This window comes from Phascolarctos cinereus, unplaced genomic scaffold (assembly GCF_003287225.1).
Source record: "Phascolarctos cinereus isolate Bilbo 61053 unplaced genomic scaffold, phaCin_HiC Scaffold_3;HRSCAF=262, whole genome shotgun sequence".
NCBI lineage: Eukaryota > Metazoa > Chordata > Mammalia > Diprotodontia > Phascolarctidae > Phascolarctos > Phascolarctos cinereus.
In genome coordinates this window covers 22,277,553-22,293,110 of record NW_027555736.1, presented here as the reverse complement: position 1 = coordinate 22,293,110, position 15,558 = coordinate 22,277,553, and the positions used below count along the sequence as shown (strand labels likewise).

General features: G+C 38.8%; 1 protein-coding gene and 1 pseudogene across 1 annotated transcript in view; one reads left to right on the top strand and one right to left on the bottom strand.

Annotated features, from left to right (window-relative positions):
* Positions 1–15,558, top strand: part of ANK3 (ankyrin 3) — a 725,987-nt gene that overhangs the window by 20,025 nt on the left and 690,404 nt on the right. The gene's annotated exons all lie outside the window — the stretch shown is intronic.
* Positions 2,111–3,160, bottom strand: LOC110216379 (dTDP-D-glucose 4,6-dehydratase pseudogene; annotated as a pseudogene).

Genomic DNA, 15,558 nt, shown 5'->3' with positions numbered 1-15,558 from the left:
TCTTTTCTTTCTCTTTCTCTCTCCCCCCACACACTCTCTCCCTCCCCTCCCCTTCCCTCTTCCCCTCCCTCTCTTGGCAATTGGGGTTAAGTGACTTGCCCAGGGTCACACAGCTAATAAGTATCAAGTGTTTGGTCTGAGGCCAGATTTGAACTCAGGTCCTCCTGACTTCAGGGCCAGTGCTCTACCCACTGCACCACCTGGCTGCCCCACAGGTGCCAATTTTAAAAGAGGGGGTGGCAATAACAACCCAGAAAACACCTCATCGGATCCTAAGTATAGAGCTGGAAGAATGTTCAGAAACCATCTAGTCCAAATTTCTCTTTCTCTTTTCTCTTTTCTTTCTCTTTCTCTCTCCCCCCACACACTCTCTCCCTCCCCTCCCCTTCCCTCTTCCCCTCCCTCTCTTGGCAATTGGGGTTAAGTGACTTGCCCAGAGTCACACAGCTAGTAAGTGTTATGTGTCTGAGGCCAGATTTGAACTCAAGTCTTCCTGACTCCAGGGCCCATGCTCTATCCACTGCGCCACCTACCTGACCCAAAATCTTTATTTTTCTTAAAGAAGCTGAGACTCCAGGGAAGTTAAATGATGGCATCACAAGAGTACTAAGAGGTAGAGCGGAGGTTCAGGCTCTTTGACTACGCTTCTTGCCCCATTCCTAGCAGACAATAGTTTTCCATTGTAGAAACTGGCTTGTTTTACAATGAAGATAAAGGCAAAATCCTGCTTGGTTACCTATTTTATAGTGTGACTATTTCCTTTTCTTTCTTTTTTTTAATATCAAAAATGCTTTAACAGGAAATGGTTTATGTGGACATAAACTTTATAAATGTGAAAAACCTAAATAATTTTATAATGAATGTTTCCCCTAGTAATAAGTTAATTTTGCTTATTAGAATTCATCTTGACCTTGATAGTGAAAGAGCTGAACTTGATGCTATAAAAGCAATTCTAAAACCGAAAAACAAAAACAAATTTTTGGTTTCTTGAGAAAGAACACTGATTTTTAATATTTCTTAAGCTCAATGATACTTACAAAGTATGCTCTAAAAACATTTGTTGAATAAATGTTTTAAATTTCCAGAATCATTTAACCTAAGTTGGCCAAATTTTGCATTTTGGTTTTGAATATATATGTATATATGAATATATGTAATATTACATATGCACACATATAAAATACTCATATTTTCAATAGAAAATAAAAGGTATGAATATCATTAAAATGTTAATATGATATAATTTCATAAATGCAAAGTTAAAATTAGATTTAAAGTGCATTTCCTCTTTTATTTGAGGTGATATTTTTGCAGTTAAAATAACTGATTTAGAAACTTGGACAGACCTGACATTCCTATTTTTAAAAATATATTCTTTTAGAAGTTTTAAAATTACACAGTTAACCTCATTGAAGTTAACCAATTATTTAAAACCAGGTACCGAAATTCAAAATTGCTTGAAATGTTTTCATTTTGTTCCAGCTTTCTTGCTTTGTACAGATAAGTGTTTCTCATTTCATGGCAGCTATATGATGGAATTTTAAGCAAATTGTACAAAGAAATTTCAAGTTTTAATTAGGATAAAAATTCTGTATTTAAGATTCAAATTTATAACAATCCCTAGCAACAGGCAGTACGTCTGTAGCATACTCACTGTGTAAGACTAGAGGACAAGCTCTGTTTCATACCTTCCCCACTGCCATGATTGATTTCTGGTCCAGTGGACCACTTGGGAAGCAGGCCTCTATTGATGGGACTTTCAAACCAAGGGGTGGACTCACTAGTTGCAGATACATCTGTAGTGTTGTGTTCCTCTCTACTTTTTCCATCTCATTTCCCATTGGTTTTCTTTTTGTATTTTGCAGGAAAATAGTATCATCTTTTAAGTAGGTAGAAGAAAATTCCATCGAACCAGTTCATAATGCAACTCTTCCATGAATTAAGAATACTATTAATTTTGCCTCTGAGATTTATTACAAAAACACTTGAATCTACTTCCAAAAGGAAAAAAAAAGATTCTGTTTGGTAACTTGATTTCATATTAGGCATCTATGGGGTAGAACAACTTTCTTCATTTCTCTCCCACAAATCTTTCTTATTGTAAAAATGTTTATTCCACAGGAAAGAGCTCCAAAGCCTTTTCTGCATTCTTCCAGTTTTGAAAATTCTCTTTGTTACCATTCAATTATTTTCTTTATTCCTTAGTTACAGGGAACTTTAGGTCTCCATCCTAAACTAGGCATTTTTTTTCTGATTTCCTAGGATATCTCATGTCATTGGAAAGTCTATCATCAACATAATCAACCCAGTTTTCCATTTCAGACTCTGAACTAATCTCTTTGATCAGTTGTATTAATTATTTGGCGAGTTGTATGATTGACATCTCAAAACTGGTTCTTTTGTTATAAATTTCACCTGTTTTCCCTTTCTTTAGAACAGTGAGAAAGGCTTCCACTACATCAGCAGCGGAAAAAAAGAAATTCATGTTTGGAGCCCTGAACCATGAATGCAACATGTTCTATTATGTTGCAATAAAGATAAATTTTGGATTGACCTTTTCTGCATCTTGATGTGGTCCATAAACATCACTGCTCCTCATGATAACAACTGGAAACAGTTCCCAGTAAGATTGTACAAAACATTCTGCAGCTGCTCTAGATGATGCAAAAGGATTTGTAGGTTGTTTTGGTGAAGACTCATCACATTTGTCATCAAGGCTACCCCTGCAGAGTTTGTCAGCGTTCATATAAATAAATTTCCCTATTCTGGCTTCGTAAGCAGCGCTCACTGAAACATGGGTGCCATAAGTGTTGACCGAAGTAAATTCCAGGGCATGGACAAATGAAAGATCTGCGTGGGTTTGCCCTGCAAGATGTACTGTATCTATAGTGTCAATTGAAAAAAAAACAAACGACTTTATGAAGTGAAGTCACCCTAAATAAACTTTCAGTTTTGTTTGTTAGAAATGGTTTCAAGGTTTTTCAAGCTTGCACAGTAGTTCAGATTGTTAAGATTTATGATCATATAGTCTGGATAATCTTCTACTAGAGAGACTATCACATGTCATGCATCACATAAAGCCAGCACCGCCCATGATCAGGATTTGCTTGGAGAAGCCACTTAGCAGCCTGGGGTTTTCCCCCCAAGTGGCTACCACCATCTCTGACTCCAGGGCTATTTTCCAATTGACAATATAGATTTATGTAACTTACTATTGGGACCTCTTAGAGTCTTTTCAATACAGACATAGAGTTTTGGTTACTACATGTAAATATTTATTGATGAGATGCAGCCTTTAGAGTTTCAATTGATTTTGGAGGTGCTGTCCAATAATAATGGACAGAACATTGGCTTTAGAGTCAGGCAATATGGGTTTGAATCCTAGTTCTGCACCTTGGACAGGTCTAGGATCAATTTCCTTTCTTTTAAAATGGGGGGAACAGGGAGAGAGAGAAAGGAGGGTTATACTAAGTAATCTTTATAGTCCTTTCTAACTCCAATGTAGAAGATAGCATAATGGCCTGTATAAGATTGTATCAGAAATGCTTTGCTATCCTTGCTGCTTGTAAAACATAAAATGGTCTAGAAATCCATGCCTCCTCATGATTCTAAGTATGAGAATGGTACACAGTCCATTGTTTCATCTTGCCTAACACCCACACACCCACACCCACACCCATACACACCCACACACTCATACACACACACACACACACACACACACACACACACACACAAGATTGCTAAAATAAGCCTTAATCACTAGGAATGGGAAGGTGGATGAGTCAGGGGATTGAGCAGCCTTAAAGAAATGCTGACCTCCTTTACTTGATCTCATGCACCTCAATTTCATTTTAATAGTTTAAAATGTGAAATCCCAGTTATTCAAACTTCAGGGGGCAAGGTGGGGGGGCTGGTTTTGAGTACTCTTATAAAGCACTGGCTGGGTAACAAGCTACTTTCAAAAAAATTCTTTGTTTTCCTTGAAGCACTCAGAGGCTCAAGTTACAGCAGGGCTTCTGTTATGATGCCTTGGGTTTCTCAGAACATTTTTCAGCTCTTGTCTCAGTTGGCTGCCAAACCCAAGCTGTTCCTTACCACCAAAGCCCAGTTTGTTGTTGTTGTTGTTTGGTAATATTAATCTCCTCTCAGTAAGAGACATTGTAGCTTAATGGATAGAAATACCGTCATGAAAACTCATCACAAAAAGAGTATCAGCTAAGAAATGGGGGAGGAGAGGGAACTGGAGAGATTTGAAGAGAGAAGGTTTGGAGAAGCTTTTGTGAGGAGTGAAATGGGGAATCAATTAGGGATGAATAAAAGAAATACCTTGCTTCAGGGAAGGTTCAGTTGAAATTTGATAACATGGATTTATAATGTACCCATTCAGTATGGTTATGTGACTTCCAACTGTTCAGCAGCATGGGATCAGGAGCAGAGGAGATGGTTTATAGGAAAAACCCAGGGCTGAGATTTGGTAGATGAAGGGAAAGAGATTCAAGAGTAGAAGGCAGTGAAGTGTTGAGCTGGCTATCTCTGAAGTAAAGATTGGAGAGGAGGAATCAAAGTGGCCAGACAAGGGGGAATTGCCCGAGAAACTACTAAGAAAAGGATTGGGAGTTTTGGTGAGGGAGGAGAATAGATTTGTAAGGAATAAGGGATAAGAAGTAATAGAAAACTGGGCGGTTATGGTCAGATAGAGGAATATCAGAGATTTTTGTCAGGGAAATGCAATACTCATAGGCAATGGTGAGATTTAGTGTGATCATCTCTGTGTGCCTGAGGTACAGTTAAGGAGTAAAGCATAGGATTTAAGGAAACAGGAATCAGTTTAGACAGACTCAGCATGGATGCTATAGTTTCTTAGTATCAGGGCAGGAGTTGTGGAGGAGAGGAAGATGATTTAACTCCTTGAGAAAAAAGAGAGAGAAAATGATTTGGCAGCCAACAGCCATCATAATCTGGATGGGAGGGGGCAGAGTTTTGATACTGTGAATTTCAAAGGTGGAAAGTCTGCTGATTAATAGTGATAAAGGTAGAGTATAGAAGGAACAGTAGGAAGAAAGTAATATCCCAATTTCCCCTCTGAGATCAGTGTGTTAGGGCTGCACGTGAAGGTACAGCTGATGATGATACAGTGTTAGCAGGGGGAGCTAAGTTTCGGGGAGGGCTGACAAATAGAAGGGATATGGAGACAAAGAGGGTTCAAATGAAGGGAAGTTTGTATCAGTATGGAACAGGAATTCTAGAGGGAGCAGTGGAAGGAGTGGAATATGACTTGGATGGGGAAGGGCTGAGGAAGATGTAAGAGCAAGATGTGGAGTTTTGGGATAGTTTTCCTATGTTGGTGTTCATTGATTAATGCAGGTACAAGGAGAGAAACAGATGTGGGAAGATTGTTAGCATATCTATATGTGTATCTATATGTATATATACATATATATATGGAGCTGACTCTGGATTCATATAAATTCATATATATGTATATATGTGTATACATATATACACACACATATACACACATACATACATATACACATACACATGCGCACACGCACACACACGTGTATGTGTATATGTATATATATATTTGAAACATCTAAGGAGAACTTTAGGATTTCTTTACTAAAGTCTTCCTCAAAATGGCTCTGATGGTTGTGAGCTGCCTCAGTGAACAGGGCATATACAGGTCCTCAGAATATTGATACACAGATATCACAATCCTCCGTCCATGCAATCGTGAAGGCTTTGTCCTGGCCTGGACGCATTCCTCATCCCTGCCTGTCATTTTTTCCCCCTGGAGGCCAGGTAGGGGCTACCATAGCCACAAATCCTTCCCTGATGTCCCTGGCTCACATCCTCTTCCTCCTCACATTTTTAGACAACTTCGCCAGGTTCTCTCTCGTGCCCCAATCAAATTGTGTGACCTTGAACAATTCTTAACCTCTCTATGCCTCGATTTTCCCATCTATAAAATGGAGGCTACTTCACTTGGTTGTGAAGCTCAGATAAATCAATAGATGTGATAAAAGTTAAAACACAATAAAACAACAGTAACAAACCACTAGCATTTATATAGTGTTTTAAGGTTTATAACTTTACAAATATTATCTCTTTTGAGCTTTACAATAACCTGGAAGGTAGATACTGTTATTATCCCCATTTTACAGATAAGAAACTGAGGCAGACAGCGGTTAAGTGACATGCCCAGCGTCCCACAGCTTGTAGATGTCTGAGGTTGGGTTTGAGCTATTACTGTTGTTGTTATGATTATTGCCTGCATGTATTATAAGTGTTGTGAGTTTAAATCATTTATCCTCAGCACCCACAGAGCTCCTTGCCCACGGTGTGAAAAGACTGAGCATTCATTAAGTACCTCTTGTGTGCAGGATGCCGGGCAGGCAAGCCTAAAACAATCAAGGCAAGCCCTTGGAGTGTTTCTGGGAGTGGGGATGGCAGTGTGTCCGAAGTCAACTCTAGTTCCTGCTAACTGTCGGCAGACATTTTTGGGAATGACTGGCTGGGATTAAGGGTACAGCTTTTGATCAGAGACAGGCCCACATGGGTCTCAAATCTGTGATTTTGGGATTAGACCATCATTGCTTTTGGCCAAAGACTGCTGCAAGTTACATTGTATTCTTTAGAACATACTCAAGACCAGAGTCAGTTGGCATGAGTTTCCAAGCATGAAAATCTAACATTCCAAAAGTTGGACACCAAGAGCTGTTATTTACTTTAGGCATGTATCTGAACCTCACTTGGTTTCTCTGTCTGTTTGCCATTTTTTCAAAGTATTTTTATGAATCGATGGACTCCAAACTTTTCTCTTATGTCAGAGCTTCTGGTAATGAGGCTCTCCAGGCCGGTCCTTTGATAACAGCCCATCAGCCCTTGCTTGCTTGCCTCTGGCAATTAGATTTCTCTGGCACTGGAATTCATTACCTTTCCAAGCAGTAAGCTTTCTGGTAAACAGAGGCTGGATAACCATTTGTCAAGGATACTATGGAAGAGAACCTTGTACTGGTTCTTTTGTATGAGCAATCTCTCAGGACCCTCCTAAGGCTAAGATTCAATGAAGCCATTTTTTTTCTCCATCACACATCTCTCTAGTGTCCTTTGTATTTTCACTATGCAATTCTTTATGGGTCACATGTTGACAGCCAGCTCATGCCTACCATGCATCTCTCCATTCCTCTTTGGGTGACCCACGACTTCAATTCTCTGTAAATTGTGCTATTGCATGACTCAAAGCCAGCCATATGGTACAACCGAAAGAAGATTGGAATTAAAAACGGGCCTCAATTTTATGAAGAGGCTTGCAGGTCATTAGAGGCACTTTGGTTTCTCAAAGGTACTTTAGAATAATATTAATATTAGAATAATGCCAAAATGTTTATATTATAATATGGTATATAATATAGATATAATTATAAAATAACATTACTTTTATAAAATGACCTTTCAGATATCATTTATATTTAACTGAAGGGCTTGCAGTAAATTTTCTTTTGACTTTTTAAAAGCAGCCAGTGTAAAAACAGATTTGTGAAAGTTAAGTACATATGCTGGGTCAGATAACTTCCCCTTGCAGGGTTGTTTTCAGCTAAATTGTTGATTACTAGTTATGGTGACTCCATCTAATGCTTGCCTGCTCCTCCATCTCCCCTCTTAATCCCTGTAAGTCTGGCTTTGGACCTCATCACTGAACTGACGTGGTTTTTCCCAAAATTGCTAAATGATTTCTTAATTGACAAATCAAACGACTTTTCTCCATTCTCATCCTTCTTGACCTTTTTGCAGAATTTGATGTTGTGGACCATTGTCCTCCCAGATTCTTTCTCTTCAGGTTTTCCTGATTGTGCTGTCTTGCTTCTCATACCTATCTGACCATTTCTTATCAGTTTCCTTTGCTAGTCCACCCTGTAATTCTGGGTATCCTCCAAAACTCTATTCAGGATCCTCTTCTCATCTTTTGGTATAATCTGTCTCTCTTGTTGACTTCATTAGTTCCCAAGGGTTTGACATCTTTATGAAGATCTCATGTATATATCTATATTTATATGTAGATGCATGTATGTGAATTATGTACGTGTATACATACATCTCTTATCTCTACCTCCACCTGTACCCCCCTCTTTCTCTTTCTCGTTCTCTCTCTCTTGTTATCTCTTTCTCTCTCTCCTCAGTCTCTGTCTCTATTCACATGTAAAGATAGAGATAGATTCAGTCCAAGTCTGTCTCTCAGCCTCTGGTCTTACTGATTAGTGTTTTCTAACTGGTTGTCCTGTAGGCATCTTGAACTCAAAATGTCCAAAAAAACAACTTAGTTTTTACCTTCAAACCTATCCTTTCTACCCTCCCAGTTTCTGTCAAGGGAACCCCCATCTCCTCAGTCATCCTGTTCACCAACATTATAGTCTTGCTAGGTTCTTGACTTTCCCTCAACCTGCATATTTAGTCCATGACCAAGTCTTGTGGATTCCCCAGTGTCCGTTCCCCTTCCCTCCTTGTACAAAGCTGGCTGTCACTCTAACCCAAGCCCTATCACCCCAGCTATTAATGTCACCTCCTAATTGACTTCTCAGCCTCAAGTTTCTTCCCTTTTCAATCCATTTTCCATTCAGTTGTGTGTCCTTTCTAAAACACGGGAGTGACTCTGTCACTCCCGTGTTCTAGAAACTTAAGTGATCCCTTATTACGTCCAGGATAAAATCAAAATACCTCAATTTGGCTTTTTTTGGTAGCTTTATTACATGTTGCTCTTCCTGAACTGATATGGTTCAGTCAGAGCAGCCTTATTGTTGCTCCTCACACACAACCCTTTATCTCATATAACCATGGCCATCTGTCCCCTTACGCCTGGAATGCACACCCTCACCTCTTACAATTGCAGCTTCCTTCAAAGTTCAGCTCAGACTGTATCTCCTGCATGAGCCATCTCCATTTGTTCTGATCTATATCTCCAGATGGCTCTGGAGGAGAAAATGAGGCTGGTGACTTTGCACAGTCCTTCCTCACTTAAATCCAATTCACTTGTTTGTCATGGTATCACCACCCTGATGTCATGGTCCTTTTTGAGAACGAAGGTTAACAACAGCTTCTAGGACCTCCCCCAGCCAAATAACATTAGATTAATTTTGTGTATAGTTATTTGTGCAAATGCTCTCTCTCCCAAGAGAATATAAGCTCCTTGACAGGAAGGACTGTTTCATTTTTGTCTTTGTATTTCCAGTGCCTAACACACAGTAGGCGCTTCACAAACTCTTCTGTTTGATTTGTTCATTCTTTGGTCTTTGTATTTAAAGCAAATTGGGCATCCTGCCTAACCCGTTAATCAGTTGAGCTGATCCCCACACACAATCCACAGTTTACGTTCTTTCTCCTCATTATTATGTAGTTTCACTGATGGATTTGTAAGGTTGAATTTTTCACTTGGAACCCATAAGTAATCTAGACAGCCAGTGACTTTGAATGACATCAGACTCCTCACATGTAATTTATACCTGTACTATGGAACTGAGAGCTGAATGAATTATTGAGTTTCATTTATGTCTCAGAGTTTTTCTCTAATTCAGTGAGCATAACACACATTAGTTTTATTTTAAGATGATAATATTTCATAATGTCATTTTTTTTAAGGCAATTGGAGTTAAGTGACTTGCCCAGGATCACACAGCTAGTAACTGTCAAGGTCTGAGGCCACATTTGAACTCAGGTCCTCCTGACTTCAGGGCCAGTACTCTATTCACTGCAACACCTAGCTGCCCCCTATAATGTCATTTCTAATTTGGACACATTTCTTTGTAGTCTGATTTCCTCAGTTGTCCCATTTGAGCAATATCCCAGATGGATTTTTGACTAAAGCTTTAAGGTTTTTCATGAGTCTCATATTTGTATATATATAAAGAAAGGGTAAATAATAGCTAAGAGAAGGCCCAAGGGCTACATTGGCATTAATCAGTGGGCACCTGTTTATTTATTTATTTGTAATGTTTTCTTGTTGATTGCATGGGTTTTTACATTACCTTGAACTATCCCTCCTAATAATGAATAAAAAAGAAAGGGATGGAGGGCAGGGGAAGATAGGTCAGCAAAACAACAACAATCAGATATGACAGTATGTGCAATTCAGGGGTATTTATTAAGCTCCTACAGTGTGCCAGGAGCCGAGCGGGGGGCTAGAGATGCCAAGATAGAAAGGAAGCAGTTCCTACCCTCAAAGAGCTTGTATGCCATCCAGAAAACAAAATGTATGTATGTAAAAATATACAAAATAAAAGCAGGGTAATATCTGGAGGGAAGCGTTGGTCAGGGCGAAGAAGAGACTAGGGCACGCTTTGTCTAGAGGTATCCAAAACGTCAAAGAATCCAAGTCAATCCCCAGTTGACAAGATAGTTTTTCCTCGGAGGGTTTGCAGAAAGTCTTGAATAACAACAACAACAATAACTACCATTTATATAATGCTTTAAAGTTTGCAAAGTACTTTCCAAATATCATGTCATTTATAAATATCATCACAGCAACTCTGACAGGTAGGTGCTATTATTATCCTCATTTTACAAATGAGGAAGCTGAAGTAGACCGAGGTTAAGTCACTTCCATGGGGTCACAGTGTTAGTTCCGAGGGTGGATTTGAATTTAGCTCTTCCTGATTGCAGCCTCAGTATGCAATCCAATCCTCCACAATAAAGGTAGAGGCATGGGTTATTATCTAGATGATCTGCTCCATTGGATGAGATCATGTATACATTAAAATATTAAATCTTGATTAGGTATTCATTTCAACTGAATCGTTTACTGAACTGATGACCATAGGGTCACATATAAAAAGCTGGAAGAGACCCCAGTGGCCGTTTAGTACAACCTCCTTATATCTCAGCTGAGGAAGCTAAGACCCAGGGAGGTTGACTGTCTTGGCCAAGGCCAAATGGGTTGTGTCAGAGGTTGAATTGGAGCCCGATTGCTCTGGCACCAGATTCAGCATTCTCTCCATTACTCCTGTGAAATCTCTTACCTGTTTGTCCCCTCGATCTAGTTCTTCAGAGGGTGAACTTATTCAACTTTACTCTCTTGTTAACTATGTACTTTCATGTTAAATTGTTAGTATTTTCATTTTTTCCACCTTAGAAGTTGTTGCTAAGGAAGGGGAATACTTTCAAAGTGCTATAATTTTTCTATTGGAAGAAATAGGTATTTATTGATATCTTTTGGCTTTATATCATCTACATTTTCTACTGTATTACTTCTGGGGATAATTTAACCTGACCTCCTCATTTTATGTGAAGTCTCTACCCCTTGTGCTTTCAGAGACAGTGCTTCATCACAGGCTCCTGGTTACGTCTAGGTCTCAGAGTCACCAGTTCCTTTTCATCCTTCCCTATTTGCTGTTCAGTTGTTTCAGTCATGTCTGACTCTTTGTGACCCCAGTTGGAGTTTCCTTGGCAAAGATGCTACTGGAAGAGTTTGCTATTTCTTTCTCCAGCTTATTTTATGGATGAGGAAATGGAGGCAAACAGGGTTAAGTGTCTCACCCAACATCATTCAGCTAGTAAGTGTCTGAAGCTGGATTTAAACTTGGTTTATAGTAGATAGAGTGCCGAACCCAGAATCAGAAAGATTCATCTTCCTGAGTTCAAATCTGGCCTCAGACACATAGGTAAGTCACTTAACCCTGCTTGCCTCAGTTTCTTCCTCTGTAAAATGAGTGGCAAATGACTCCAGTATCTTTGCCAAGAAAACCCCACCCCTTACTTTCATAACTGCTTGTTTCCATTATCCTTCAGTCCTTCCAGCTCAGAAGAGCTATACTTCCCATCAGCCCTTGCTAGTAAAAGGCTACCTACAGATGAGTAAATCAAATCCCAAAGGAGTGAAGGATCTTGGAAGAGGGGGCAGGTAGGCACACAGATAGTGGAATGTAATTACTTAGAAGACTTGGATTGTTTCATTTTTATTTTTGTATTCTCAGATGTGTAGCACAAAGCCTCATACGCAACAGTCATTTAATACATGTTGAATTAGACAGTTGGGATTTGACCTTTGCTTGCAAAGCAAGTATTTTTTCAGAGAGAGAGAGAGAGAGAGAGAGAGAGAGAGAGAGAGAGAGAGAGAGACAGAGACAGAGAGACAGAGAGAGAGAGAGAGACAGAGAGAGAGAGAGAGAGAGAGACAGAGAGAGAATATGAGAATGAAAATGAATCATCAGACTTCAATATTTTTCTCTCTATGGTCCTTCTTTTTCAATGACAATAATCAAGTGTTGAAAAAAAAAGTCTGTCCGAGATTCTGCTGGTGTTTTCCTAAATTTTTAAGAGCAGCAGAAGGCTTTCTTTGAGGGCAAGAGAAGGGGTCAGAGGATAGTACATTTCCTTTTCCTGAATGGATTCTTTAACTTTTATGACAACAGCAAAGTAAAAAGTCCTGAGTTTTTCAAATGTTATAGCTTTCTTGCTAATGCCCAAATTTTTAATAGTTTGGAAAATTCAATGGACTGTATTTTTAAAAAGTATTTTAAAATTTCTATTAATGCCTTTTTTAAAATATCACATTCATTTCTGAATATATTGATCTTCCTTGAAATTCAATCCTTTATAATTAAAATATTTGAGCTGGAGAAGAATTGAGGAAATGCATTTTCCTCCCTTCATTGCAGAGGTGGGATACTATGCATATGAAATGTTTCATATGCTGACAGGTACAATTGATGGTTTGGTTTTGTTGAATAATTCCCTTTTTGTCTTTTTAAAATTATTTATTATTTATTTATTTTAGCATTCATTTTTACAAGATTTTGAGTTCCAAATTTTCCTTCCTCCTTCCCTTCCCCTCTTTTGAAAATGGTAGGCAGTTTGATATAATTTATACATATGCTATCATGTAAGACATATTTCCATATTCATCATGGTTGTGGAAGAAGAAACAAATCAGAAGGAAAAAAAATGTAGAAAAAATAGAGTAGGTGAAAAAAATATGTTTCGATCTACATTCAGAGTTCATCAGTTTTTTTTTTCTTAAGGCAATTGAGGTTAAGTGACTTGCCCAGAGTCACACAGCTAGTAAGTGTCAAGTGTCTGGTCTGAGGCTGGATTTAGAGTTCATCAGTTCTTTATCTGGATGTAGATAGCATTTTCCTTCATGAATCCTTTGTACTTGTCTTGGATCATTGCGTTGCTGAGAAAAGCTGAGTCATTCATAGTTGATCATCACATGATGCTGCTGACACGGGGTGCAGTATTTTCCTGGTTCCACTCACTTCATTTTGCACCAGTCTGCACAAGTCTTTCCTGAAATGTGCCTGTTCACCATTTCTCATTGTACAATGATATTCCACCACATTCACATACCACAGCCTGCTCAGCCACTCCCCAATTGATGGGCATTCCCCTAACTTCCTATACCTTACCACCATGAACAGAGTTGCTGCAAATACCCTTGCACACATAGGTACCTTTCCCCTCTCCATAATTTCTCTGGGATACAGACCCATCAGTGGCATCACTGGATTAAAGGGTATGCACAGTTTTGTTGCCCTTCGGGCAGAGCTCCAAACTGTTCCCCAGAATGGTTAGATCAGTTCTCAATTCCACCAACAGCATAATTTTCCCACATCCTCTCCAACACTTATTATTGTCCTCCCCTGTCACATCAGCAAATCTGATAGGTGTGAGATGGTAACTCAGAGTAGCTTTAATTCACATTTCTCCCATCAAAAGTGATTTAGAGCACTTCTTCATATGCTTATAGATAGCATTGATTTCTTCATCTGAAAATTGCCTGTTCATATCCCTGACCATACATAAATTGGGCAATGGCTTGTATTCTCATAAATTTGAGTCAGGTCTCTATATATTTTGGGAAAAAATCAGAGATGCTTGCTGTAAAGATTCTTTCCTAGCTTTCTGCTTTCCTTCTAATCTTGGTTGCATTGGTTTTGTTTGTACAAAAGCTTTTCAATTTAATATGACCAAAATTATCTGTTCTGCATTTTGTAATACTTTCTATCTTCTGTTTAGTTGTGAATTTGTCCCTTCCCCATAGATCTGATGGGGAGACTATTCCTTCTTCCTCTAATTTGATTGCTTCATTGTCTATGGTAACTTTTATTAAGACGTAATTTCCTTCCTCGTCTCTTTTAATTAGTTCTATTTTTGCTTTTACTTTGTCTAAGATCAGGATTGCTACCCCTGGTGATTAGATTCTGCTCTAGTCCCTTACATTTACTCTCTGTGTATGTCTCTCAACTTCAAGTGTGTTTCTTGTAAGCAATATGTTGTAGAATTCTGGTTTTTGATCCACTTTGCTATTTGCTTCCATTTTATGGGAGAGTTTATCCCATTTACATTCATTGTTATGATTATTACCTGTGTATTTCCTTCCATCCTATTCTTCCTCCTGTTTGTCCTCTCTCGTGTCACCCTTTCCCACATCACCGGTGTTTTGCTTCTTTCTACCACCTCCCATCATCTGCCTTTCCTTCTGCCAGTCCCCATCCCACCTCTTTTACTTAATCTCCTCCCCTTCTACCTCCCTGTTGGGTAAGATAGATTTCTATATTCATCTGATTGTGTATATTATTCCCTCTTTGAGCCGATACTGATGAGAGCAAGGTTTAAGTGATGCCTATTGCACCCCCTCTCTTCTTCCCTTCCATCGTCCTACTCTTGCATGTGAGATAATTTACCCCATTCTACTTCTCCCTTCCTTCTGCAACAGTGTACTCCTCTTTCTCATCCCTTCATTCTTTTTATGTAATTCCCTCAAATATACCTTATACCCATACCCTCTGTCTATGTATATTCCTTCTATTTATATTGTCAGTGATAGTTTTTAAGATTTACAAGTATCATCTTCCTATGTAGGGGTGTAAACAGTTTAGCTCTATTGAATCCCTTATGTTTTCTTTTCTCTTTTTACCTGTTTATGCTTCTTTTGGGCCTTCATATTAGAGGTCACATTTTTGGTTTAGTTCTGGTCTTCTCCTTTTGAAGCCTTGAAATCCTTCTATTTCATTGAATGACCATTTCCCCCCTTGATATATTATGCTTACTCTTGCCAGGTAAGTGATTCTTTGTTGCAGTCCTAGTTCTTTTGCCCTCTGGAATATCATTGTTCCATGACCTCCAGTCCTTTAATATTGTGACTACCAAGTCCTGTGTGATCCTGATTGTGACTCTCCAATATTTGAATTGTTTCTTTCTGGCCACTTGTATTTTTTCCTTGACCTGAGAGTTCTGGAATTTAGCTATCGTATTCTTTGGGATTTTTATTTGGGGATCTCTTTCCTGAAGTGATCAGTGGATTCTCTCAATGCCCATTTTGTCTTCTGGTTCCAAGATATCAGGACAATTTTCCTTGATAATTTCTTGGAATATGCTGTCTAGGTCCTCCTTTTGATTATGGCTTTCAGGTAGTCCAATGATTCTGATATTGCCTCTCCTGGATCTATTTTCCAGGTCAGTTGTTTTTCTCATGTAGTATTTTACATTTTCTTTCATTTTTCCATTCTTTTGAATTTGTTTGATTGATTCATGTTGTCTCATAGAGTCATTAGCTTCCAC